Source organism: Meleagris gallopavo, chromosome 12 (genome assembly GCF_905368555.1).
Source record: "Meleagris gallopavo chromosome 12, MGAL_WU_HG_1.1, whole genome shotgun sequence".
Classification (NCBI taxonomy): Eukaryota; Metazoa; Chordata; class Aves; order Galliformes; family Phasianidae; genus Meleagris; species Meleagris gallopavo.
This window is the reverse complement of record NC_139415.1, coordinates 9,408,255-9,434,812: the sequence shown is the minus strand read 5'-3', so window position 1 is coordinate 9,434,812 and position 26,558 is coordinate 9,408,255. Positions and strand designations below refer to the sequence as shown.

Here is a 26,558-nt window from a genome sequence, read left to right as displayed (position 1 = left end):
AAGAAGAAAGGAGGCATATTTTCAACCTACAAGAAACAAACAGCTGTTGGGAGATCATAGCAAGAAGCTTTCTTTGACAGAATCATGTAGGGTTGTTTTGTTTTGGAGGTGTGCAGAGTTACAGTGACAACTGTACAGGAATGTATTTGTGAAAGAGATGTCACAGGAAACACGTGGCAGCTTGTTTAAAGATGTGTCACTAGGCACCTTGCAATGGCTTTGAAGGACGATGACTTGGACTACAAAAGCCCCCTAAATGCTTAGAAGGTGTAGAATTTGCCCTTTGCATTTTTCAGCTATTTTTCAAGTTCTGAGGAAAAAAAAGATCAAATTTTAAAGCATATTCAGGACTACTTTATTTTAGTCTTAAACAAAAAGAAAAAATCTGTATGCACATAAACAATAGCAATCTGCTGCGTAGTGTCTCAGGAAGGGTAGTAAATTTATGGGCTTGACAGAACTAGGAGTTCTTCACCCAAACTGTTACTGATATTTTATACTTGGCTTTCATCCAGTCCTGCTTTGGTATAAGCTATTTTAAAGTAGGCAAAAAGCGATCAAACTTTATGGATAATGAGATTATCATGGCTAATGAGAGGAACTCTTCCAGCTACAAATAGTGCTGGCTCAGTGCAAAGTTGCTTCAGAATAGAACCCAAAGGAGAAAATAAATAAATCCTTTCTGGGTTCTCTCTTTCTTGGGAGTTGTAGTGCCTTATCAGCTGGCTGCATCCTAGCTGTGCTATCAGTTTGGAAAATAGAGGAGTTTGTGGGATTGAATTGATGGAGGGATTTAGCACATCTCCCCCCACCCATTCCAATCACTTGAGGCAATGCTTAGTACTGTTTTGGGGACCTCAGTCCTGCTCCTGCTGGATCTGTATTTGTCTGCTTTGTGGGCATGGAGCAGAAGGCTACAAGTGCTATTTTTTATTTTCCTGAAAGTGTTGTAAATCACTATTCTGATGTTTTAATTTGAATTTTAATGTTACAAGCTCCAAAAAGCAGTGGAGAGTAAGTGCAGAGAAGGTAAAGGGATATGGAAAAGAATTGTTTACATGATTTTTTTCTTAAAAATATGTTGTAAAGCACATTTAGCTTTTAATGCAGTGGACTATTAGAGGATTGCAGCATGAATTAAGTCGGACCAGGAGATGTGAGGCTCATCAGTCCTTCTGGCAGTTACTTGGAGCTTAAAATGATGAGCCAAACACAGGAGGAAGCTGACAGGTTAAAGAATTGGCTGTTCTGATAGGGACTCGGAGCTGGGCAATACTGAGTTGTATAGGTGCTGTAAAGACTTAAGAGGGGAGAAGAAATTTTTATTTTTTTCATAGAGCCTGGCAACATCAAAGAAGGGAATAACATTGAGGAAAAATGTATTTTGAGAGTACAGTAAGGCAAAACCACCACCACAAAAAAAAAAAGAGGGAGGTAGATAAATGGAGGAAATACTGCTTTGGTTATTTTTGTCCCCTTAAGCTGGAACATGGAAGGGAAAGCTCCTTGTGTGTCTGGGAGGGGTTAAGAAAGTACAAACCAGCTGGGGTCATGGTCTGGACCCCTGAACAGAAAAGTATAAAGGAAATGTGTGCACTGCGAGATTCTTCAAGCTTTATGCTGGAAGTGGAAAAAGCAGAAAGGTTAATGTGGCCCTTTCACAAAGAAGCTGTGAGCAAAATAATAATTTGCTGTGGAGCAAATTGGCTGAAAATGGCAGGGCAGGGCTGAGGCAGAGCCCTGTGCGATAACACAGCAGCCACAGGAAGTGGCTCTGAAGAGCCAGGTCTCACCCTGAGCTCACAGGTCCCTGGTGCAAAGCACCTTTGCTTCCTGCTGTGCTGATCTGTACCTGCTTGGTCTCCAGGGTCCAGGTGTGCAGAATAGATAGCTAAAAGGGCTATTGTAGCTGGTAGGCTTACTGAAAGAGAGGAAAACCCACTTGATCCTGCCAACAGGAGAGCAGCTGAGAGGTTTCCCATTTCTCCTGAGGTGGCAGGCCAGTGCATTAATGCAGCCAAAATCTGGGTCTCCTACTAGGCTGCAGGTGCTGAAGGTGGGACACAGGCTGTGTTATTGACAGTCACACCAACCAGGAAATTGACAGGGAGGAGTAATAAGAACAAAGCTGCCTGACTTAAATACTTCATGCAAATTGCATACGGTGAAAGCGTTTTCAGCCTTGCAAGAGTGATATTCTTGCAAATCCCTCCTTGTTTGTGTTGCACTGGTTCTCTGCCATTTTCATGCATGCAAGGGTATTTCATGGTTTCATTTTCAGTTATATGGCAGTCAGAGCAGGAGGCGACTTGGCATAGACACTACGAACCTGCCCTGTTCTTCCTTCTGTGGATGATCTGAAGAATGACCTTATCTCTTTATAGACACAGTCATGTTGAGAATTAATCAACAGGTAGGTTATGCTGACGTGATTTCCTGTAATCCCTTTGTGTTGACTTTGGCATTACAAAAACTGAATTGCTCATGGCAAACACTGGTTTATTGGTTGGATGGAGCACAGTATGTCTGCCTGTGGGCTGGCAGGCTCCTTACTTATCCATGGATGTTTGACATGGCTGCAGTGCCTGTGTACAGGCTCTGGTGTGAGCAGCAGTGCCATGGTGACTTCCTTCTGAGCACCTCTGGGATCTTGGGTCTTCAAACAGACTGAGTGGAAAAGGATGTGAAAAATAAGAAACAAGCATTGATGGGGTTTCTGTGCTTGTTCTGCTCACTTTTCTTACTGGGAGCTGTGGAGTGTTAGAAGACTAAATTACTTTTGCAAACAAATGAACAATGTAAGCGATGTGCTGTGATATCCTTGACTGGGCTTTTTAATGGTGTTTGTTTGCTTACTTGCTAATTTGCCAGATCTGGTAATTTGCAATTGGCCTCCCAGTCGTTAGTGTGAATTAGTGTGGTTCTATTATATCAGAAGGACGAGCAAATCAATAAGAAAAAGAGAAGCATCCCACATTAGTGAAGCTAAAGGAAAATGCCTTGTATGTCTTTGCGCTGTTGAGTGTTGTAATTATCTCAAATCTTAAAAGTATTTCATATTGGTTTAGTTCTTAGTTCATTTCCTTGCATATAAATGACTACCTCAAAAAAGAAAAGTCTCTCCTAGTGTTCAGGGAAGGTGATCTCTTGTTATTGTTTGTTTGAATACCTCCTTTGTGGGCCTCTTATCATTTTTACAGTGGTATGGGGGACGTGTCATTTATGTAGCATCTGCACAGTATTTGCTGAAAATGACGGTGGTTTAGAGCATTGTATTTCAAGTCTGTCATAGCTGTTTCAGTGGTGATGGTCCTCTGTTTTAACCAAATTATTCAAAGATGTATTTTGTTGCAAAAGAAGAGGTGGGGTAGGTTGTTCCTTCACAATGTCCTTAAAATGTCCAGGCTGAAACTCAATATCATTATTCTTTTACAAACCTATCTGTTTCTATCTATTGCTTGGGGTCAAGAGAATGCTTGCTTTTTTTTCTTCCCATTTGTGATCGAGAGGTTCTGTTCACTCTGTAAGAAAAAAGGAGAAGAAATAGAATAATGCATCTGAGTAGCAGAATCAATAAAATCAGATGTTCTTGTTTTGAAAGTATTGATGTCAATGAAACTGTATTTATAAGTGCAATTTCTTTCTTTTTTTTTTTTTTTCCCCTTCAGAACCCTCTAATTCATCTCTGCTTGTGAGGGAGGTGAGTAGTTTCACTACTGCCGTATGCCTTAGCCTTTTCTTAGCTGTCTTATAAAACCTACTTTATCACGGTCTTAACTGAAGCACACTTATTAACGGGCTATTCTGAAGGTGGAAAATAGGATCACTTGACTGGTTAAGGACATTATTTAGTTTGCTTACTATCTGTGCATAGTTTAGGTATACCAATTAAAGCTAAACTTTAAATTCAGTAATGCCGATAGTGATTGAAACTGCCATCTGTAGACTGCCTGCAGGCAAGTAACAAAAGAGCCAAGGGCTCTCAAAGGTTGTCTGTGGTGTATGGTCTGAGCAGTGCCTTGGCCATCTAGGCTGCTGGTTGAGCGTACTGAATTGCTGGACTGCTTGTAAGTTTTGTATTTAGGGAATCATCTTCAGGCTTTATTTTTGTGGGTAAGAAGCGGTCTACGACTGGGGAGGAAGGAAGGGCTGGGAAGGGTTATCTGATTTAGGCAACCCTTAACCTAACTAAATTGGACAAGTAAATGTGTGTGTATGTATGCAGCCACATACATTTTTGTGTGTATGTACCTATGTATAAAACTATTGTTCTGCTCTTGTTTGTAGACATGATATTGATTCCTGCTGCACTGCTTCAATTACTGTGGCGCTTACCCAAGCATGTGTTTCTATCTCACTTGTTCTTCCCCTTGTATGACTTCTCTAAACCTTTTTAGTCTGCATGTCTGTTCCGTTAGTCTCCCCCCAACTTGGCAAATCTTTAGTATTAAAATAAATAAATACATTGGAAACCATTTCATTAAAATGTAATCCTCTCCAGTCTGGAGTCACCCTGGTATCACAGGTTGATGACCTGCCTGAGCAGGCTTTGCAAACAGCACATCTGCTGCTGTGACACAACTACAGCTGTGTTTGGCGTAATTTTCTCTATTCAGACCGAAAATACTAACGTTTGGGATGTTGTTACTCTGTATGATTGACCTAGAAAGATTGGAGGGAAAATTGCTATCGGTGGAATAACACACAGCTCCTGTTAGGTGTGTGCCAGCTTTTTGTTTCTCCTTAGTTTGCCAACCATTGAGTGTATGTTGTTTGGAGGTGTAAGGGGAATTAAGGGAAACATGATTCCTTGTTCTGTGTCTTGAGAAGAAGCCATTCATCCTGTGAAGTTCCTCAGGAAACATTTGTGCAAGTAAAGCTACTTTTTTTTTTTTTTGGTGACTTTATTTTTAGTTCAAAAGTAAACTGCAGCAGTGACCTTGGAGGAAAATAGTCTCTACCTTATCAGATATATACATATTATCCTTATTTTTTAACTTGGTGGTTTTGTTGAGTGATATTTTAACTAATCAAAGGTCTATTATGCTGACACACGATGTGTTGTACTGATCACGTCACCTGCTGTTACTGAATTTCATAAGCTTCTCAAATTTGTCAGATAGTGGCTTTACTCCCAAGGGTGTTGCAAGTTCCAGTTAATATTTGCATAGTGCTTCCATGTTCTGAGTTCTGGGTTTGAAATGTAAATTTGTCCTGACTGAAACTGGATTGTCTTAGAAAGACCTGAAGAGACTCTGCATTTCTTCAGAGCTTGTCAGCCTACGTGTATGCTAAATTAGGAAGGCTGAGGAAAGCTGCTGTGGAAGAAGCAAACTTAAACTCCCCTAGGATGGAAAACAAAGTTCTAACAGTGATGTTAACATGTTTTAAACAATGGATAGCTTGATGGTCTGAGGTTGTAAATTTTCTAAAGTAGCCATACGGTGATGCATTTCTTCTTGATCTGAGCTTAAATTTTCATTTACTTCTACACATTGCTGGCTGAGGGCCACTAGTTTTTCTATCATGAGAAATGGTTGCTGAACTAGATTGGCTTTTTTTTCTGAGCTCTGAAGAGATGTGCGTTATCAAAGCCAGTGTTTGGTTCAGAATAAGAAAGGAGATGGTTCTGTAGGGAGTACGCATAGCAAAGCAATGTCATAAATAGGTCTTCTGTCAGTATTTGGTGTAATGTCTTGATATGTGTCATCATGAATTATATATTATTTCAGATTTATCATTTCTTCCACTGATAAGGGACATTGCTTCTTTGAGTGAGTTTCCTTCTTGACTTGAAAGATTTACTGATACATTGAAATTCCCTGTATTGGAGATTCAGATGAACTTTGGAAACTTGAGATAAGAACTATAAATCTGCTATAAACTAGGAAGCTGTTTCTTAAAGTGTATATTTATTGACAGAGTTTGCACTGGTTTATTCTTTTGCTTCTCAGTTGTGTGCGTTCATAACACAACTTTTCAGTAGCATGAACAAGCAGTGCAGAACTTAATGTGAATTGTGCAATCTATAGGTGACTTATTGATAAAGATGTAATCCTTAGAGCATCAATGAGTATTGCCTCAAATGGATGAGTGAGGAGTGGGTATTCTTCTGCAAATGTCATGATTACTTTCAGGTTTTCTTCCTTTTAAATCCTAAACCCTTCGGTGGTGCTTTTAAAAACATACCTAGCTTAAATCCTGATTTTGGAGCACTAAGATAGTGTTGTTAAAATGCAAGTTTTTATGCAAAGTGGGTTTCAGTTAGATGTTTTTCGGAAACAGTCACTTAGCAGCTGGCATAAGGGCAGGGAGCAGGAAAGCCAGGGCTGAGCTTTCATCAAAACAAACAAGCCCCAAACAACTTTCCCTCTTAGATAAAGGGAGATTGTCAACGGTTTATGGGCTGGTTCGGTCCGGTTCCGTGACTAGAAGGGATCCGCGCGCCCCGGAAAAGGAAAATAGAGGACCCCGAAATAATTGAAAACAGCGGCAACAATCTGAGGTGAAACAAATTAATTTACTAAATATAGTATCAGCAGAATTTAAGGGGAGAGAGAGAGTTTCTGGAAGGTGGATCGGCCTCACCACAGCGCTGAGATGGGAAGTGCAGTCCAGTTGAGCCAATGAAGAAGCGCAGGTGAGGAAGTGCAGGCAAAGAAGAGAACATCAGGTGACCTTGCCGGGAGTTATATCTCCTCGCTGACCACAAAGCCCCCTGGGGAAATGTAGCTGCTCTTCTCCTCCGGACAGGCACCCGGAACTTGAGCATCAGCAGTCAAACCCCCGGTGCGTTACATGATGTTATGATGTGGAGTACTGATAACCAAAAATCATGAAACCATGACAGAGATGCAAAATATCCTTGATCTGAGTTGGCAAGCCACTTGAGAGCAGCTGGGACAGGCTGTGAGATTTGCTGCTGGATTCCTAATGGGAAAATTGCACCTGAGGAGACGTATGCACAAAAAGATCCTGAACTGCAGATAGGAGTGTGGCTGTTACAGAAGCTGCATACAGTGACTTTTCTTTCCTGGCATTACTAGGTTAATTTTAATCAGTGTGAAGCTGCTGGTAATATTATATTTGAACTTGATTTTTGAAATCTTAAACCTTTCAACAATCTTTAAAGAAGATTGGGAATGGAAATTAATGAGTGAAGAATGTTATAATTCTAGCATCTGTTTTTCTCTGTTGAGCTCATTTGTGCTGCATTTTTCCCCTCTATTTTCAGCTCCATTTATTTTGTAAAATATTGACATAAATTCAGATTTAAATTGTGTGACAATTTTGTAGTAAGTAGCTTAGGTACAGAATTTGTTTTCTGTTCAGGTCTGCTTTCATCCTATTTTATGGTTCAACTGAGTTGAAGATAAGGCTTAGATGACTTCCCCTGGGGATCTATTAGATCCGACTGGAGACTTCTCGGTATCATTTTCCTGCCTTTTACCCAAGGGCAGATTAGTAGCTGGCTTACCCCCTTTCTGCTGATATGACCATGAAGTGAACAATATAGTTTGACTTCTAGAACTGCAGAAATGCTTTGTATTGCAGTGACTTCATCTATGGTTTTAGTTCTGGTCACTGAAAGATGCAGCAGTGGCAGCATTTAAACTTTTTTCATATTGCCACGATGAGAGATCTTCTAAGATGATGTAAGCCTCGAGACAACCCCAGTATTAAAGCAGTAAGTCTCCCTCCTCACACCACTTCCCCTCCACCAAGCACTCGGTCATTTATCAGCTGGCATGAACGTTATGGGCAAAGCTACTGAAACTTAAAAATGCACGTACAGAAAAGAGAGTGACCCACTGTAGCTGTGTGGTGATTCAGAAAAATTATCTTTAATCCAGTTGTACAGTGAGGAGGGATGAGTAGAAATACATTGTGTGCATGGATTGCTCAGATTTTGTTTTTTTAACCTCCTCAGGGCCTCATCTGGAGGTTTAACTCCAATACTTGCTTTAGATTCTGGATACTTGTGCCTGATGCCTGTTAATGGCAGTGACTACTGACTAAATGCTGGAACAACCTAAAGTAGCATCACTGCTTGTGATTTTTCAGTTCCCCAAGACCTGACTTTTCAGCAGCTGTGGATCTCTGGGCATCTGTGCAGACTGTCCAAGGAAAGCACCCAGCAGCTCTAAGCTGCAGTCCAAGTTGAGTGCAGTCCACTTGGGTGCATCCCAACAGTTTTCAGAGCTGAGCTAATTCCTGCTTAGCCAGTTTGACGGTCATTCAGAGGAGGTTGGGTGAACTTCTTTTTTGCAGGGGGAAGGAGTGTTGTTGAAATATTGCTATCCCGTTGCATTTTGGAAGATGCCAGTCTAAGGGAGAGGCTGAATCTTTGACAGCCATGATCAAACATCCGGCTTGATACTCAGCTGGGGATCAATGAGCTCTTAGTGATGGGACATCACGGAAAAATGCTGATACAATCTTTCAGCATAGTAACAATGCTTAGATGGTCCCATGGTATTAAGTGGTACTAAATGATAGATAGAATAAAGAAGTCTTGATATTTTAGTGTCTTTCACTGAACTTACAAAGCAAGAATTGTTAAGCACTGGAGCTTTAGATCACATGCCGACTGGCTGCTGGGATCAAGAGGAATTGATTTTTGGCTACAGTAGGTGCCATAAGAAGCAAACAAGAATGCTTTATTTCTGCAATTGGATATAAATGATGAAAGCAGTCAGTGATGTACAGCAGCAATGAATCGGGTCAGCAAAGATTCTTATGTTCGTCTGAACATGTGGTGTATGAAGAAAGGGAAGCAAAACAAAACCTTTCTTTAGGGATGTGGGTTGGTTTTTTTTTTTCTTTCTTTTGGGATGTGGTGGTGGGTTCTTTTGTCTGCAGATTTAAACCTGGGTGTATTTACAGGGATGTTTTCATGTGGTCTTCTCCCAGGTATCCCAACTCAGACTGAGAATGAGTTAAAGCAGTTTTTATTATTTTTCTTATATTTTGGACCATGATTCTTCCAGGAGACTCATGCAGACACGGTGGCCTGTCTGCATAGAGCTGCTTGCAATATCAGGAACTGTATTTTTTTCATTTTATCTTCCATAATTGGAAATAAATCCTCTAGATTGAAAATAGAATGTATTGCTTGTTGTGTACGGAGAATATGTGACCAACGTTGTATTTTTACATTCTCTGAGATGAATTGATTCACTTTCCTGAATTTCATTTGCAAAACTGCTTTTCAGCTCTGCTCAGCTGGACAAGATGAGCAGAATAGGAACCAAGTAGGGATTTTCTAAGCCAATTCTGTAAGCTGTTTTCAGCACTGCTGATGTGTGAGCTGCTCTTGTTTTGTTCCAATGCAGTAAAGGTGAATTTTGAAGCTGTAATTTGTTATCCTAATTTTTCTTAATTTCTGTGCATCAAACCTAGTTCTTCTTTGCCTTTGTGCCAATATAACTGGCAACTTCTCCCAACCTAGGGCTCACCCACCAGCAAAGTGACTGTTTTTTCTGCTACTGCAATGTGTTGCATTGATAGCACTGATGAAATTGTCTGCAGTAAAATAAATGCAGTGAGATACAAAGTGTGTATAAGCACTTAAAGGAAACCAACACAAAAATAAACAAAAATCAACCCCCAAGTTGCTATATGCCTCATATCTTTGCCCAGCAAGGTGTAATTTGCATATGTAGCCCAGTGGCATGAGTGCATCTCAGGTAGCCTTCTTTACAGAGGGCTTTTGAATTATTATAGCCTCTGGAAACAAGCCTCAGTACTTTTTTCAAGTTGATACATGACATGCTTTTAGCAGTGGTTTCCCCTGAGTGTTGCACGTGGGTGGCAATTTTCTGTTGGTGTCAGATATTTTTATAAGCTTTGAAGGGACTGATGTGTAAACTTACTAGAGGACTACACTGAAGGGTAGGAAAAGGAACGTAGTTGGTTCAACATTACTTCAGCATTTGTAGCAGTGAACTGAAACCAGCACGCCCATGGTGAGCATGTTGCAAACTGGTGCACTGCTGGTGTTCTGGCACTGGTGTGGGCTGCCCGGGAATGCACTCATGGGGAGCACCTGCAGAGTGCTGTAAGCATCTGCAGGCTGCAGAGCAGAACTGGCAGCTGCTTGCCCTGATCTGCATGCAGATAGGTGACCTGGTACAGTTGTCCATCTCCCAGCAGAGGAGTACTGTTGGTGGTGGTGGTGGTTTCTGGAGTATATGTGAGGTCTGGGTTATCTTTGCAGGTAGATCTCATTCAGTATTAGGAGTCTCTTTGCTTCTGTAAAAGTTAAGGCTACGAATGGGTTTGTTTCCTTCATAAAAGGGAAGCTGGGAGTGTGAGATGTGGCTGTTGCAGCAGACTAAGCTCCAGTGACTGTTATAGCTCAATCACTGTTTACACAGATGGAATAATTTGGCTGCATTTGTTTGAAATGTGCAATGTGGGAAGGAGTTGCCTTCTGCATTTGTAGATTTCTTGTTTTACTTTCTTTTGCCATGATGATGGTCACTAGAGCTATGTAAAATGCCAGTTTATCAGGTGGGAACCCACAGGAATCAGGGAAATTTAGGGCACAGCTACTTCCAGGAGACTGCCTTAAGGGAGCAAAGCCCAGCAGGCATTCAGACACATTCAGACATTGCGGGTTTACTGTGTTCCTAGTCAGAAGTTGTGCTGTTTTCCATCCTGATGGAGATATTACTAAATAAAATAAGCAGTTTTTGTACCTTAAACAATAAGGAAAAAAAAAAAAAGTTCTAGCAAGACACGACTTTTTTTCTGAAAACTTCATTTTTAAAAGAATTCATTTTTATTTTTCTGCTAGTATTGCATAGCCAGAGGAATATAAACTTGAGAACTACCTGGATGCAGCAGGTGAGAATTTCCCTATTTCCCTGAGAGCTCTAAAACTCCAGCTGTGTTTTGTGACTACAGGAGATGTGTGCCAGTTCCCTCATACCGCGGGAATGATAGCGGACTGCTGTTCTCCTCTGTGCAGAGCTGGTTTTGTATCTCTTTGAGCTGCTTCTACAAACGTCCTCGGCTTAGCCTTTCTCAAGCTCCTGTTATAAACCTGTCAGGCAACTAAAAATAAGCATTGTAAAGCTAAAAATTCAGGCTTCTTCGACCTGCAAGCCAAAACACAGCCAGCTCTCTGAATGTTAACAAGGTGGTCTTAGGCTCACGGGCTTCTTTGCAAGGATAACTTACGTAATGTCAGTATGGTGGGAGAGGAAGCCTCATACTGTGAGGAGACAAAAGGGTCTTGCATTTACTGGGGTGGATCCTGGGACTCAGCAGCTACACAGAAGCCCTCTGAATGTGTTCTGCCTAGAAGGTGCTACTTGGCGTGTATGACTCTTTGAACAAGAGGAATGATGACAGACCGTTAAGAAATAGGATGAAGTTTCACTGCCGTGAGTACGGTGTAACTGCGGGTTTCTGGCTTTTCGCACCGCGTTGTTCGCCGCGCCTGGTGGGAACAGCTGCGATTCAGTGCCTTCCCGGCGTTCGCACCTGTAGGTGGCAGCATCTCCCTGTTCTATGGCACGGGGGCAGTGCCTTGGGCTTCCACCGTGGGCAGGAAGCTGAAGATTAGGAGCCAGAGCTTTCCGCCCCCTCCTGAAGTTATCGTTCTCCTTTGCTACGATGTAGGTGTGCGGCAGTGCCTGTTGGGCGCATCTGCCGCGCTAGCGGGCTCTTTCGCCGTTTGCTCTTAATCATGGCTCCTCCTTTTTGTTTCTGGGTCCGTTTTTCTTTTATGTTGACTCGTTCCAATCTGTTCTTAGCCTTCTGAGGTCTAAGATCTGCTTGAAGGTAGAATTGAGGATGTGGAGAAGGTCTCTCTGAAGTGCCATACTGGCAACTGTGAGAAAGAGCAGTCAATGGGTACTGAGAAGCTGTGCATCTTTTCTGATGAAATGCAGGTGTGGTGATTGAACCCAGAGAAGGTCCAAAGTAGCTCCAAGCAAATCAAGTAATGTTCTAACTTTTAACAATGTCATTCTGTTTTCCTTAGTTTTTTTTTCATTCTCTGAATTAAGGCTGCTAACAAGATACATTGTTATCAGCTTGAAATAGAAATTTATGTTGCATTAACATGAATATTAATAAGAGAAATTAAATTCCTAAATTTGTTCTAGCAAGATAAAAAGCCAACAGTAATAGCAGAAGAGTAGAAGTCAGAAGAATAGTAAGAGAACTGGTCTTAGAAAATCCTGACAGAAAGCTCCCCACCCCCCAGCAAGAACTACTATTAAACTTGGGCTTTTTTTCATCAAAATATATAATCAAATCTCTAGTTTGTGTCAACAGTCTGTAGAACTTGTACCATCTGAGCACTATCTTTCAAGGATCCTCTTCTGAGAGAGAGGACAGCTGCTGCTGTGCCTTGCTGCTGGATGTTGAAATCAGAGCCTGCCAGAGGACCAGGTGTAGGCAATGGCCAGAGGCAGAGGGGATGGAAAGATGCTCATGTGACCACTCACAGTAAGCCCAATCAGCCAAGAAAGAGATGAAAGCAGGTGCCCAGTGTCTCTTGTACTGGTTTTCTCTACCTAGGGATTCCCTTTTCATGGAGGATTCACAGCTACACAATTAGAGCAGCTTTCCAGTGCATGAAGCGGCTAGAGAGGTATTCAATCTACTGTGTTTTTCTCTACTGGTGGTATTAAAGTCACTGTTCCAGAAGGACACTACCAATATTGCTTCGGATAATACTGTAGCTTTATCTGCCTGGCTGCTGTCCAATAACCACTGCTTATCTCAGCAATGATAGCAGACTGCATCTTTAGATTTGCCCTTTGCATTGGAAAATGAGGCCCACGTGTGTTTTCCATAACTATATTAGGATATCTTATATACTAAATCTTTCTCAAAAGGAACGTAATGCCTTTTTCATGTGCAAAGGACCTGTAATGCTTCTATACAGCTTGACTTCTGTTAGTTGAAACTGAGAAATGCCATAGTTTTTTACATCAAATATAAATCTAGGATGTCTGTTGCTTTCAACTTCATGTAGGATTTCAGATGTCTTAAATGCTTTGCAGTGGCCTTGCGTTCTCTCAACAGTGGAAAGCCACTATGATGATGTTTCAGATTCAGCTTGGGATGTATTTTCTGCTACTGCAGCACGAGTATTTGGGGATTTTCAGTGTTGTGTGCTGTGGGTGTTTTCCTCTGTTTCAATGGAGTTCTGGGGGTGGAGCCCTTCTAGTGAACTATCTTTGGGCTTTTAGCTGTCAGCTTCCTCTTTTTCTGAACACCAGAACATTTTCCATAGAGCTATAAGAATATATGTTAGAAAAAGATGTGTGATGGCTTTTACGGCTGTATATACGTGGTGGATACAATGCCTAAAATCCTGTGTTAGCTCTGGGATCAGGAAAATGAAGTATTGAGGTGGTACATGCTTTTAGACATGCATGTGTGCACACACAAACACTGTAGTTTCATCATTTGATGGATACTTGTACTAGGCTCCCTGATAGCAGTGAGATAGTGCTCTAGAACTACTGTGACCAGAATAAGCAGAAGGATTTCAGGGTACCTGAAGCCACTTATAATTCTGTGCAGAGCTCTGTGAAAAGCTGAACTATTCTCTTACAAAAGGCCTTGATCACTGCTGTTTAGAAGCACTTGCCCCAGTCAGTTACTAACAAGTCTGGTGATAGATTGACTTCTGGGCTGTTTGTAGAAAGTGATGATCTTCCACATCAGAAGGCTGTATAGTAATTGATAGCTTTTTGTAATGTTTTTTTTTTTTTTTTGAAATGTCTTGGTTCATCTGTGGAACTTCAGTGACAATGCTTTTATTTTGCACCAAAATGTCATCAACTAAAGGTACTATGTGACTTCTAGGATGCCTGCAGAATTCTGAATGTTTTCTTGAAATAAATTGCAACTCTAGACCTAACCAAAGATATTTTTCTTTCTTCAGAGATCACATAGAAATATGAAGTCAATCATGCACCTTGTCGTCTTCTTTTCATATGTTTTGCAGTTAATCTGTAGTGCAGTGATTTCTTTAAACATCACTCAAATGCCTTTTCCTGGGTCTCTGTCCATTGGAGTGACTTGGCTGAAGGATGGGAGTGCATCTGCATGCAGTAGAGTGGCTAGGGCCATCTGATAGCTCAGTGGGCTAACTTCTAAAGTGGACTCGCTGAAGCTTGTTAGGAATCTTATCAATACACAACAAACGACTAATCATGCAGAGAAGAACTTTTTTGTCTAATGCAACTCAATTTTGTCTGATGCATTTCAATCTAGGCTGTAACAGATTTGAGGTTTGGCTTTGACATGGACTGTAGAATCCTCAGGAGGGTGACTGAAGTAGAAGTTCCCTCACCATCCATGTAGTTTAAACCTCTTATTCTAATGTCTTCAAACACACTATGAAAACCTACTGCTGTAGTTTTCATGTTCAATTACCATCATCTGCCCAATCCTGCACCTCTTGTGCATGCTACTTTGATCTGAATTACTAGAATTATTGTGTGCACGTATCCTTATTAAAATGTGTGGGTCAGTGCTGCTGTCTCCTCTGCTAACAGCACTGACTCTCATCTATATCAACTGTGCTCTCTAGAAATTGAAATAATACCCCTCGCCAGTTTTAGTGTTGTGCCTAGAAAGTAGGCTACGTGCGGGGATGTGTTCTGCCACAAATAATTGACATCAAAGTTAAAACAATACCATATGCAGCATTTGAGGGTTTGCTTTGTTTTGTTTACAAGACTTTCCATCTCCACCCCCCACTTCTCCCTGGTACGCTGACTGTTGGTGTCCTTTCCAGAGCAGAAAAACTGAGAGGTTTCCTGTTTGGTGGGAAGGAATGTAAAGGTGTCTGTCAGAATGAGGCTGCCCTGTTTGTATTAGTGCAATTGCTGAAAGCTGGTTTCTTTAGGTGTCTTAATGACTTCCTAACAAAAATGAAGTTGGAGAGCCTGGCTGCATGAAGAGATGCCTGGAGAACCATGTATGCATGAATGATGTCCAGATTTAGGCCAGAAAGATAAAAACAAAACTATGGATTAATTCTTAGTTTACCTTTAGCAGGGAAAATCCTTCATTATTTTCTGCTAGAACTGAAGAATCTGCAGAGCTTATCTTTACCATTGCTATCTTGATTATTCAAAGCTTTCAGCACCCTTCTGGCATAGCAGTCTGCACGCGTGCAGAAGATAAGTCTTGAAGGATGACTACAGTTACTACAGTTACTAGCTGTGGTTGTTTGAAAGTCACTGTTCATGTCTAGTTCCTTTGTGTTATGTGCAATCAGTAGAGAGCAGAAGGTGTGACAGCTGTGTGATGAAAAGAATAAAAGTTTGGGGATCACAGTACTGAAAAATATTGTGCTCTCCCTGCCCTGTTCAGTCCCCTTCTGTAACTTGTTCTGTCGCCAGGGCTTTATCACAGGGGTGCAAGGTAGGAGTGCCTAGACCAGATTCCTTGATGGAATGTAGTCCTTTGCTGCTCTAAGTCACTGTATCATGGAATTCTGTCAGTTCATTCACAAAGTGATCCATCCTATCACCTTGTCATTTCTGCTACTCCTCTGGTATCTCAAATTCACCTAGGCTTTCATTTCCAGTTATGTATAGGGAACTCTGTGCATTAAACAGATGATGCAGCTGGATTTTCTGAGTGCCAGTGTGGGAATGATAAAGCCCATCTTCCACAAATTCAAGTTAAAGGGGAATAAAACCTGTTCTTACTGTGACTATAGAGATGTGAGAATGGGCGAGGCTCTCTGATGAAGCTGAAGATATTCTGTTTTTGCTGTGCTTTGTCTCAAAGTTGCTACTAAAACATAGTGAAAATATTTTAAATAGAAGCATCTTATGGAAAACCTCACGTTGCTTGCTTGTTTAATTATATTTAATGTTTTTTTTCTTGAATGTGGCATGATGGAATGCCATATTCAGTGATTTATTTATCGATCAACTGAATTCAGAGTTAAGATTTCTTGTTAAAATCCATTTGAACATGCAGCTTCTTTTAATCTGTGTATATAGCACATGATACTAACTTTTCTATCCAACCACAGAACAAATGAAGTCCTTTTTGGTGCCTCTACACTTTGCTGTAAGGGACAGAACTATAGCATTGAGGTCCATTTCTTGTAAATGGATTTATTCTGGAAAGTGAAATCTCAAAATGGTCTTGACTGAAGAGCTTTTTGCCAAAATCCCAAATCACCAGTGATGATCATGGGTGGTTAATCAAATCAGAAATTGACTGAAATGATGCTTTGTCAACAGGGAGATGTTTGGCTTCTTTCACAATATGGAGTGTAATTAGCAGGAAACTAACAGTGAAGTATTTCAGGTTAAGTCCCAGATTGTGATTCTTAGGGGCTGGAAGTAAAATGGTGACAGATTTTTTTTTTTTTTTTTTCTCTTAGGTGACTGCTGAATGTGCAATTGAGTCAAACATGCCCTCAGTTAATTCCACGCACCCATTTTTACAGTAGAAATTCTTTGGGGTTGTATACGGTTAGGTTTATATGATGCGTGTTCAGTTGGAAGTGAGGTCAAGACTTTGGCTGCTCTTCTTGTTGTTTTTCTTCCTGGCTTCTATGATAGTGAAGTTACCAGAGCATCTCTTGAATTCAAGTCCTTAAGATTTCTGGTGGAGATGCAAACACTTTTCATGCAGTGCTTTCCCCAAGGTTATCTAGAGCCCATGGTGTTAGTCACGAAGGCTGGGATTTCGGCGGTGAATTCCAAAAGCTCCAAAATCTCCCTCCAAAGCAGGGAGAAAAGTAAAATGGAAAAAAACAGCTCCCCTATTTTCCAGCATCACTGAGCTTTCCTGGAGACCAGGAACTAGGAAGTGTTTCCATTGATGAAATCACGGATTATATTACAGTCTGTGATACAGACACAATGAACACTTATTTTTCTTTAGGGGATTGTTTTGATTTGAAGGAGTTGATGCCCTGTTTAAATGATAGGATCACACATTCAAAACTGTATGAGGAAATAGTGAACAATGGTGTTTCTGTGTTTTTGCATTCAGCTGCATTTTCTCTCATGATTGAAAGTGCAGTAAAGTGAAATATGGCTGCTAAGTCGCAGCTCAGAACAGTGTCACTTTGCTTATTCAGTGGCCTGCTTTTTTAACAGTGAGCTACGATGATAAAAGAATTTGTGGGATGTAAATATTTAAACAGCATTTAACCAAACAAAAGCTGAGGAAGTTGCAGTAATAGATTCTGAATCTTTCATCTCCATGTTTTACTTTTTATTTTTATATGGAAGGAACAGGTCACTTACGGGTATAACAAAGCATCAGGCACCCTCTTTTCCTCAGTAATAAAACAGGAATAATACTGTAAAGGACTTTGTTGTGGTGATTCATCTTTATAAAGCTCTACAGAAATAGTAGACGTTATTAGCATCCCATGTGATTACAGTGACAGGATGATATGGTAGTTTGTCTGAATTGGTATTAAGTACGCAGTGCTGAAAGTCTCTCAAAAAACCTGTTCCTTCCGGATCTCCAGACACCAGAGATTTACAACAGTTTGGATAAACATCTGGGCTGAATTGAATTCTATTGCTTTTAAAGGTTACCTTAAAAGACAAATGAGAGAATCCTGTATTGCAGTAACTTTCTATCTGAAGGATCTCAAAGTGCTACAGGAATCGATATGCAGATTACGTGTAGATTATAGCAGCTCTGTCAAGTTGGGGTACTACTTGGCAAATCAGTGAAACAAAACAAGGTGATTGAAAATGGAAATCTACAGTGTTAAAATACGGGGGGATGTAGTGAGAGAGGATGTAATCGTTGGAAACTGGCAGGGAATTGGAGCTGCAGCTTCTTTTCCCACATAATGTATCAAGTGAATAGGCGTCTGGACTTAAGGGTTCAGCAATGCCTTTATGGTTTGTGTGAAAAATTGCAACTTCAGGGACAAGCAATTTGCTGGGGTGCAGGTTTAATAATGTTTCATATAAAAGAATCACAACTGCCTATTTGTCAGCATAACATCACAAAACCCATGCATTTTAAACTGTTACATCATTGACAAAAGGTGCTGCTTACCAGACTGTGCACAGCATTTGCAGCAGCAATGTCTTTGGAAGGTGTTCTCTTTTCTAGCCCTACTGAGCTTGACTGAGCTGGAATTGCAGTGCATAGCTAGACACTTGCATTTCAAAGATGTGTGCATGTTTTACAGTTATATCATCTTAATAAATAAAATCAAGCATGAAGAAAAGTTGACAAGTTTTTTGAGAAGTAGTCTCTTTTGCGTTTGACCTTGTGCAGCTGTCTGGTTTCAAAGCATCCTGCTCTCTGCAGCAGAGAATTGATGTAGCTGATCTGAACAAGCAAAAGCTGCTTCTCATCCTGCATTGTTGCTTTGATAAAGACACTGGTAAGAGCAGTCTTAACCAGGCTACTGCTTCTAGCGTTGTTGTCTTCCAGAAAACGTTGAATCTTGAGAAATTGTTCTTTCAACTACAGAAACCTATTAGTGCTCAACAATATTTTAGAAGATTTGCTGTGAATCTTAACTACCTGAACTATATGTCCAGGGTTTAGCATTTTAGAGGCAGTGAAACTGCTCATAGAAGTGGAAATGATAGTTCTGTTTGTTTGCATGATTTTTATCCAATTATTGTAGGTAGCTTGCCACCACACTGCTTGTATTTCAGCCCTCTGCCTGGTACAAGAGGCACGTGACTGACTAGTGATTTACTCTGTGCCATGCTAATGTTTCTGCAAGTGGTAATTTGGAAACAGCAGTTCGGAAGCTGATCAGTGAAAGCTCGCTGTGCTGAATCAGTCAGAATGTTACACCGATTCCTGTTTAATGGATCTGTTGAAATTAATTATTTAAATATCCAACGATTCCCCCTTCCTTCTTCAGAATAATCTGTTTTCAAGTGGTCCTAGATGAACATAAACACATTTTCTTCCCTCCCTCTTTTAAATATTTCACCAAGTTTTCCTGTCATTGTGATAATTAAAGAAATTGATAATATGCCTTTAGAGGAAGGCCAAGGCCCTAAAGGGCAGTATCTGTTCCTTTCAATCACTGCTAAGCTTTTGCCAATAAACAATGAAATGCTTCTTGAAGTCAGGAAAAGGATTAATCTATAGCTACCAACCATTGTGTAAGTGCCTGTCATCTGGAACAGAAGCGTGGCCCTTCTTAAGGCTGTGGCCTTTTTAGATGTTTGAAGTCCTGTGGATTTATCAGGAGCTTGGTTCTAAGTGACTTTGAATGTGAGGTTTTACTAAAGTGCTACACAAAGGTATCATGACAGAAATGGTTAATGAATTTGAGTGTTTAAAGAATGCTCAGTAGTTCCAGTCTGTAAGTGACTAGTGAATGCAAATGCAGATACATCTCCAGAACTCTAAAGATGGTTCTTAAGCCCTGTAATACTCAAGGAAGTAAACCTGGGAATGATATTCCTATAGATAATAACCCGAATTTGCATCTGACTCTCATTTTTATGCATGTCTTCTCCACAGCAGGTATGAGGAATGCTGTTTGATAGCATTCAGCTCTGGAGAGACTACGTAGGACTTATTGAATGGCTTTAGAACAAACTTCAGGTGTGTGCTGGAGGGATTTCTTGTTTCACTCTTGTCAGGTCAAGTGTAGAGTCTCAAGGGAGGCTGACTACTTTGCTTTTTCAGGAGATAACAAGTAGAAATAACTTGATTTCACAATACTTAACAAAAGTACTTTAATCCTGCTGATGAAATAGTTGCTTCTCTGATGGTTTGAAGACCACTGGGAGCCTTCGATATGAGAATTGTAATCAATTATGTATTATTTTGCTTCAGATAAACAACAAAACCAATTTGCTGACTCAAGTCAGTGTGTCTTGTTGCTGCAACATAAACTCAAACTGCTATTCTGCATGCCAGTTTTCTGTAGACATGTTAGAAAATTGGACAGACTTTGAAGAACTGTGACTTAGTGAACTGTAGAAGCATTTGTACCCAACACATATGAAAGAACTATGAGGCTATGCTCATCTCCCTATCTTCACAATAGTAAAGCAGCACATGCACAGCAAAAAATATTCTAAGGCAGATTGAGTTATAAACAAAACAAAAAACTGGTATAATATTAATACAGGCTGTGGTGATTGTGTCCCTGTTTTTTCATTCTCATAAACTGCTTGAACTCAAAGTATGCTGTATTTAAATTTTCTTCCGAAAATCAGTGCTGTGGGTGGTTTTTTCTCTCTCATTCACACAAAATATTTTTAGAAGTAGAGACTATCCAATTATACTATCCAAAATTTGATGACCTTTTAAAGGATTCACTGGAATTTAGAAATTCTGACTTTTCAAAACATGCTTTGTATGAGTTACAGCATCAGTAGGGCTGCTGCCCTGCTATATCCCTTCCTTGTTTGCTCTGTTTGTGTTTCTTAAGGATTGAAGGGCTGTTACTGAGCTGGAGTGTGCCAGCTCATCACTTCACTGTTTAGTTCACAAGATCCAGATGGTGGCAAGCTGCAAATGGATATTCCTGCAGTTCAAGTATCTATCCCCCGGCAGACTTGAGAGACACTGGTTCTGGCAGATTTAGACTTGTCTCTGGCTATTTAGCACAGTTGTACAGCTAATGGACTGTTGGACAGTTTTGTCAAACTTGGTATATTGTGGTGACTTGTTTATAGTTCTGTGAAAGGACTGCATGGCTAGTCAGTTGTGAATAATTGGAAATAATCTTAAGATATCAAGAAAAACACTTATTGTTAAATAGGGTTGAATTTGCCCATTTATTTAATTGTCCCAGATAAAATCTCAGTACTGACCTTTGAATGCTCCATATATTTCTCCAAATTGGATTTTGCCTTTGTGCATGTGTCTGATGTGTTTTAATAGGCCAAGGTCTTAATTACTGTTATTGTGCCTAGTTTACCATACGCTTACAGTTGATGTTAATTAAAATGTAGACACCGCAAATGCAAAAAGCAGATCCAGAGGTTTTATGTGCTTACATGTACATTTCAGACATGTATCCATAGGTGTACAGATAGGAAGCCTTTATCACAGCTTCTGTTTTACTTGCCATCAGTTCACTGATAATCTGCTCATTGATCTTGTGGACACCAAAATTCTTGACCAGATGAAAATCAGACTTAGATTATCTTCCAGTTGGTGTTCTAAATACAGATCCTACTTGAGAAAGCTTTCTTTTCCAGTGTTTATCAGGCTGGTAGATGAGAGCTACGTGCTAATGAAAAGAGGTTTTATCTAGCTGTCCAATAGGCCAGCCCTTGCTTCATTTTTGCTTTCAACACCTTGGTGGAATCACAGCTATTCTGTATAGACTGTTGGAAGCTATTTCGGACACTTACTGTGAACTAGGAAGCTAAAACCTTCGTCATCCTCTAAGTCTTGTATGATGATTGCCCAGCTTTGTGAATAGAAATGCATACAGGTAGAATTCTGATAAGTTTGAAGGTACGTAACCAGTGCTGAATACAAAATGATATAACATTAAGGATATTTATCGTCTCTGGACGAGGATGATATGAATGATTTGCTTGTGTCTTCCTAAGCCTGTACAAATGGAATCTGAAATACAGATAACATCATGTAATGAGATAGAAGTAATGCATAGCTACCCAGAAAAATATGTGCTTGAGACAGATTTTCCATTGGTTGGGAAAACACAATTTATATTTCTAAACTGAATTGTTTTAAAAATCTAAATGATCTTAGGATTGGTATTCTGTGTAGCAGAGTGGCACTGTGCTCTATTTTCCTCCCTCCGTGTGGTTTAATCTGTATTAAAGCTCTGTGTTGTCACAACTTTCATAAATTATTGCACATCCAGCCAATAGAAATTACATAAATACTGCAAACATAATCTTCTGCTCTTAACAGAAACTCTTAAAGGACTTTTAAACTAGTTACAACAGAAAGTGGTAATCCTTCTATTAAAACTTTCTTACCGTGTGTTAAGTTTGCCGTTATGCAACATTTTTCACTTTGTCAGCTGAAAACTGTTTTTCTAAAAGTAATCCAGACCTCTCTTTGCTGAGATGGAAATAAAGGGAAGTTTGTCTTGACTAAGTGCTTTGTTTTCCTGTGACTCTGAGCAAGTAGTAGTTAGAATGAAACATTGGAAACAACAGTAATTTACTAATCAGGAGAAAAATGGTTGTTACTGAAACATACCCCATGTTTACTGCAAAATTGATTTAAAGCACATTTTAAAATAACAGCTCAAGAAAAATAAGCTCACAATGAGCTCCAAATTCTAAATGTAACATTTGCGTATATATGATTAAGTATCACAAAATGGACTTTGCTCAATGAAATCTATTAAGGGTAGTGAAGACAGCAAGAAATGTGTTGTTGAATTAAACCACCTGTGGGAGTCTGAGGAACACCGAGCCCATGACTGGGCTGTGCATTGCCCTTGCAGAAGATGCTGTAGAAAAAAATGCTGAAAATAAACCTAAATTCTATGATACCCTCACCCAAGACTTAGACTTTCTTTTACTGGATCTTTAATGATCAGAGTACTAAAAAGTAATTAGGTTAAATTACTATTTGCACTCTCACAAAATAAATGTGAGAAGGAAGGAATTATCTGAGTGCTTATCCTCCACTCTTTTTTCCACAACAAAAAGGATTAAGGGCAGCTGTTAATCTAGAGGGAAACAGGGATAAACAGCCTGCTGTCCAGGAGCATGCATAGTTGAAGAAATAATATCAGGCAAAACCCTGAGCAAAAGTATCCACCTTCTCTGTGCTGCTGGTGAAGAAGGCAGCAGGGACAGCTTTAAGCAGCAGTGTGCCAAGCAGAACCTGAGGCGGTGCCATGCTATGTGTGGAGCTATGCTGCAGTGGGGGCTTAAGGAGGAAACAAGGGCAGAGCCTGATTAACCCTGAATACCATGAATTATCCACTCCTTGCTCAGTAACAGTGGAGGAAATTAGAGCGTGAGAGTAACGGAAAGGGAAACACGTTGAGCTTATTTTGTCACCTGTGAAACAAGTTATATACATCCCTGTCCAAGGAAGTGACCTTCCCTCTGACAGACCTGGTGTCAAAGATTAAAGAGATGAAATTTGCGAGGAGCCAATTTCCAAAGAAAGTGAATTTCAAAAGCCTGTGTGGCAAAGAGCAGAAGTCATCTGAAGTGGTTTCCTGCCATTTTGCATTTGTGCATGTCCCGCTTCTGTACCTATATGTATTTTGTGTGGCAGCAAATATTTAAAGACTGCAACCAAGTTGGTGCTGGTTATTCCAGACGGAAAGATCATTCCCTCTCGAGGCACTGTAACAAAAGACTTGGCAGTTCATAAGCAGGGCTCCTGCTGGGAGCAGGTGTCTTCAGTTTGACAAGATTGCACTTTATCCATGGATGCTTGAAATGCACTATTGCTGGTAGCAGGTCAAACAGGTCTGAATTTTTAAAGAGAGTGTTGTAAGACTTGAGTAATGAGCTTGAGGCGGTGAACAATGACATGCAAAACTAATTACCTGTTTACGAACGTCACAATAATTCAGCTGTTTGTCTTGACTGGAGTCACGCTGAGCCGGCTCCTTCTGCCAAGCCTACTTTCCAGCCATTGAGTGATTGTATGTGAACTATTTTGCTAGAATGTGCCAAAAGAAGAAAAAAGCGAGGAAAAGGGAATCCATTTAATTGCTGCAACCTAGATTTTAATTTACTGACCACATAAGAGATTTAGAGATTAGATTTGCCTCTATACAAACATGTCTCTGTGGGTGCAGTGTGTTTTCACTGAACAGCATAAACTCAGCACCCAGAAGAGTTAATTATCTGAGTGCTAATTCTCTCAGAGAAATACGTAATGCATCTTAAGCATTAGCAATGAAGTGCTGGCTGGCAGTGCAAAATCAAATTATCTCCAGGAGCTTTATTGTTGAAATGTGAGTACTCCAATTCGCAAAGATCCAGCTTACAAATAGGCATCCAAGAATGGGAGCCTGGGGTGCAGGGATGAATTTCTCACCTGGAATAGCACACAAACTGCGTTCAGTTCTGGAAGAATGTTGTTATGGATGTGCCCTAACTAGAGTAGTTAGGGTTAGATCAGCAACGTAGATGGTCCTCTGACCTGGTGAACTCAATTGTTGGCTTTTAGTGGGATAACAAAGTCATTTAAAAGTCCAAAATGCTTAAAACACTGATGTGTTTATTCAGGAAACTCTTTGGCCACGCCAGCTTGTATTTCATAAATTAGAACTTATGTGATTTTGTTGTTTCTGGATATGCTGCTTTTCTTTGAGTGAAGAGTTCAATCTTCTTCAATTCAGTATAAAATTAACCCTCAACGTAAACTTAATATATTTTAAATTGCCAAGGTGAGCTGGCAAATAGCTGACAACACTTCTCCATTTCTATTTGTCTCTATTCTCTATCACTGAAGCTGGAGGATCTTTTTCCTTTGGCTTCAATGGATGATAGATCAGTCCTTAATTTTACTGTGGCTGGGAATCTGCGTAAGGATCACTGAAAGTGAAATGACAGATTGCAGTTGTGGCTGGCAGGTGGACAAAAATTGTCAACTAAAGGCAAAGAAAATGTTTCATTTAAAAGAAAAAGAAAATATTCTTAGTGATATAGTGAGATATGTTTGTCCAAGGGATGTGTTCTAAAAATCCCTTTCTTCACTAATAACAGTAAGAGAGTACTTGAGGTTCAACAGCAGAAGAGCTAGGAAACTCTGGAACATTTTCAATGAATCCTGTTTTTAGCCTTCATTATTTGTGAAGACTTTGCCTTTTACAAATATTCTCCTGAATTATTTAGCATGTATTTTATGCAAACGGCTTAAGAATGCTGAACAGGGAAGCGTTCCCCTCGCCTTCCCCATATACGAGAGATAGTGGGTGTGACTTGGAAACAGATTTTATAACAAGTGTGGGTGCCTAAGGTTGGATTTAAGTTAAAAAACAAAAAAACAACAAACAAACAAACAGCCAAACCAAAATAACCTTCTGATCCACCTTAGGTGCCATCTGTCTGTGGAGCTACCTGAATTCCATTGATACCATATTTTTAGTATTGACATTTCTGATCAGAAGCAGACATTAGAGTTCTTCCATCTGTCTTCCCAGAAGCACACTGCTTCAGCTGAGGTTTTTATCACATGTGGTGCACAGTGAGAGTGCTGGACTCCCTGCTGGGCATGATGACCAAGTCAGTCAGTGAAGTTCTCAATCAAGTTGTGAGAACTGCGTGTAGGTGTATTTTCTAATTGGTCTTAGATGTCATCCACAATGCTAGCTGAATCGAGTTAGTGAGAATGGGGAGGGCAGTAATGGCAGCTGTGAGCAGTAATCTCACCCCTCACCCAGCTGGATTCAGAGAGGGATGCCTATGTGTATCTGTCAGGCAAAATAACAGAGTTGAGGGTATGGATGCTATCTTGGTATCAGCATTAGGGAAACTAGAATTGTGGTTCCTACCTGGGGATTTTATCTAATGAGCATTTTAATGTTGGTGCTTTTCTTGGTTGTTTGTTTTTAGACCTGTCTTACTGAGATGGAAGATGACGTTGCTATTGTAAGAGCATTCTAAGCTGTGGATTGTGAGCCGACAGATACTTCCAATTCAGTCCAGAAGAAAATTTTCCTGGTTTTCAGATACCTTTCTGTCCTTTCTATTTCCTTTTGAATAGTATTGCAGAAGTGCTCCTTGTTTAGCTTAGTGGTCCTGAGGCCCTTGTTTTTCCTTGTGCAGTCTCAGGAGAAGAGCCTTCTGCCTAATGCAGGGGAGAATAAGGTTAATGTTGTTGCTAAAGAAATGTCTGTGGATCTGCAGATTCAGGCCCTAGCAGAATAATTGGTTTTGCTGAACTCCAAAACATTCAGGTCCTATGCCCAAAGAAATAAAGGAAGGAGGCACAATAAAGTCTTTTTTCATCTAATTAAAAAAAAAAAAAAAGCGTAAAAGTCTCTTCGGCCCTCTGCAGAATTCAAGACAAATTCATTATTTTAGATGAAGCTTTTGTTGTGTCTGTTGCTCAGACTGGCAATGACATTTTCACATCCAACTAAGGTCTGAAAAATGAGACTATTAAGAGCAACCTTCAGGAAGTGATCACAGTTGCTGTTGGAGATATCACAGGTATTGTCTCCCAGCTTTGGAGAAATTTACTTATGTGTCTTGAGTCTGCAGAATTTTCCTGGAAATGAACCAACAACGTAATTTCTCATGAGATTTCTCTTATATCCTGGCAAGCTTCTTTCCTGCAGCGTGTCTGCAGGCCCCACAGGAAGAGGCTGATGAGAACAGTAAGAAAATCTCAGAAAAAATAGACATGTAAACTCAGATTAATTCTGATGGAAGACGTGGGTTGAGGTTAGCTTTTTAACCCCATTCAGTCATCTGTACACTTACAATTCTATCTAGAAAATGGCCAAACACAAGTCAGCTACCTGAAACAACAGAGGATATTCTGTCTGCGCTCATGGACTTCAGCACTGTTTCAGTCTGCAGAAGTACTGCTTAGCTGATAAGATTTTCTTGCAAAATCGGAATGATTTGCCTATACCAGCTGTACTCCTCATCTTGGGATCTGCAAAGATTTTTGAAATACTCTCT

At 40.2% G+C, this 26,558-nt stretch overlaps 1 long non-coding RNA gene across 5 annotated transcripts in view; it reads left to right on the top strand.

The window, feature by feature from the left end:
- The window catches only part of LOC116217090 (uncharacterized), a 117,552-nt gene that overhangs the window by 10,717 nt on the left and 80,277 nt on the right, over positions 1–26,558 (top strand). The window contains exons 5-6 of one of the 5 annotated variants that reach the window (XR_014885746.1): positions 2,282–2,413; positions 3,669–3,700. The exons of 3 other annotated variants lie outside the window; for them this stretch is intronic. This is a non-coding gene — a long non-coding RNA (uncharacterized LOC116217090). The remainder of the gene's footprint in view (positions 1–2,281; positions 2,414–3,668; positions 3,701–26,558) is intronic. One more of the 5 variants, XR_014885748.1, reaches the window with a different exon arrangement.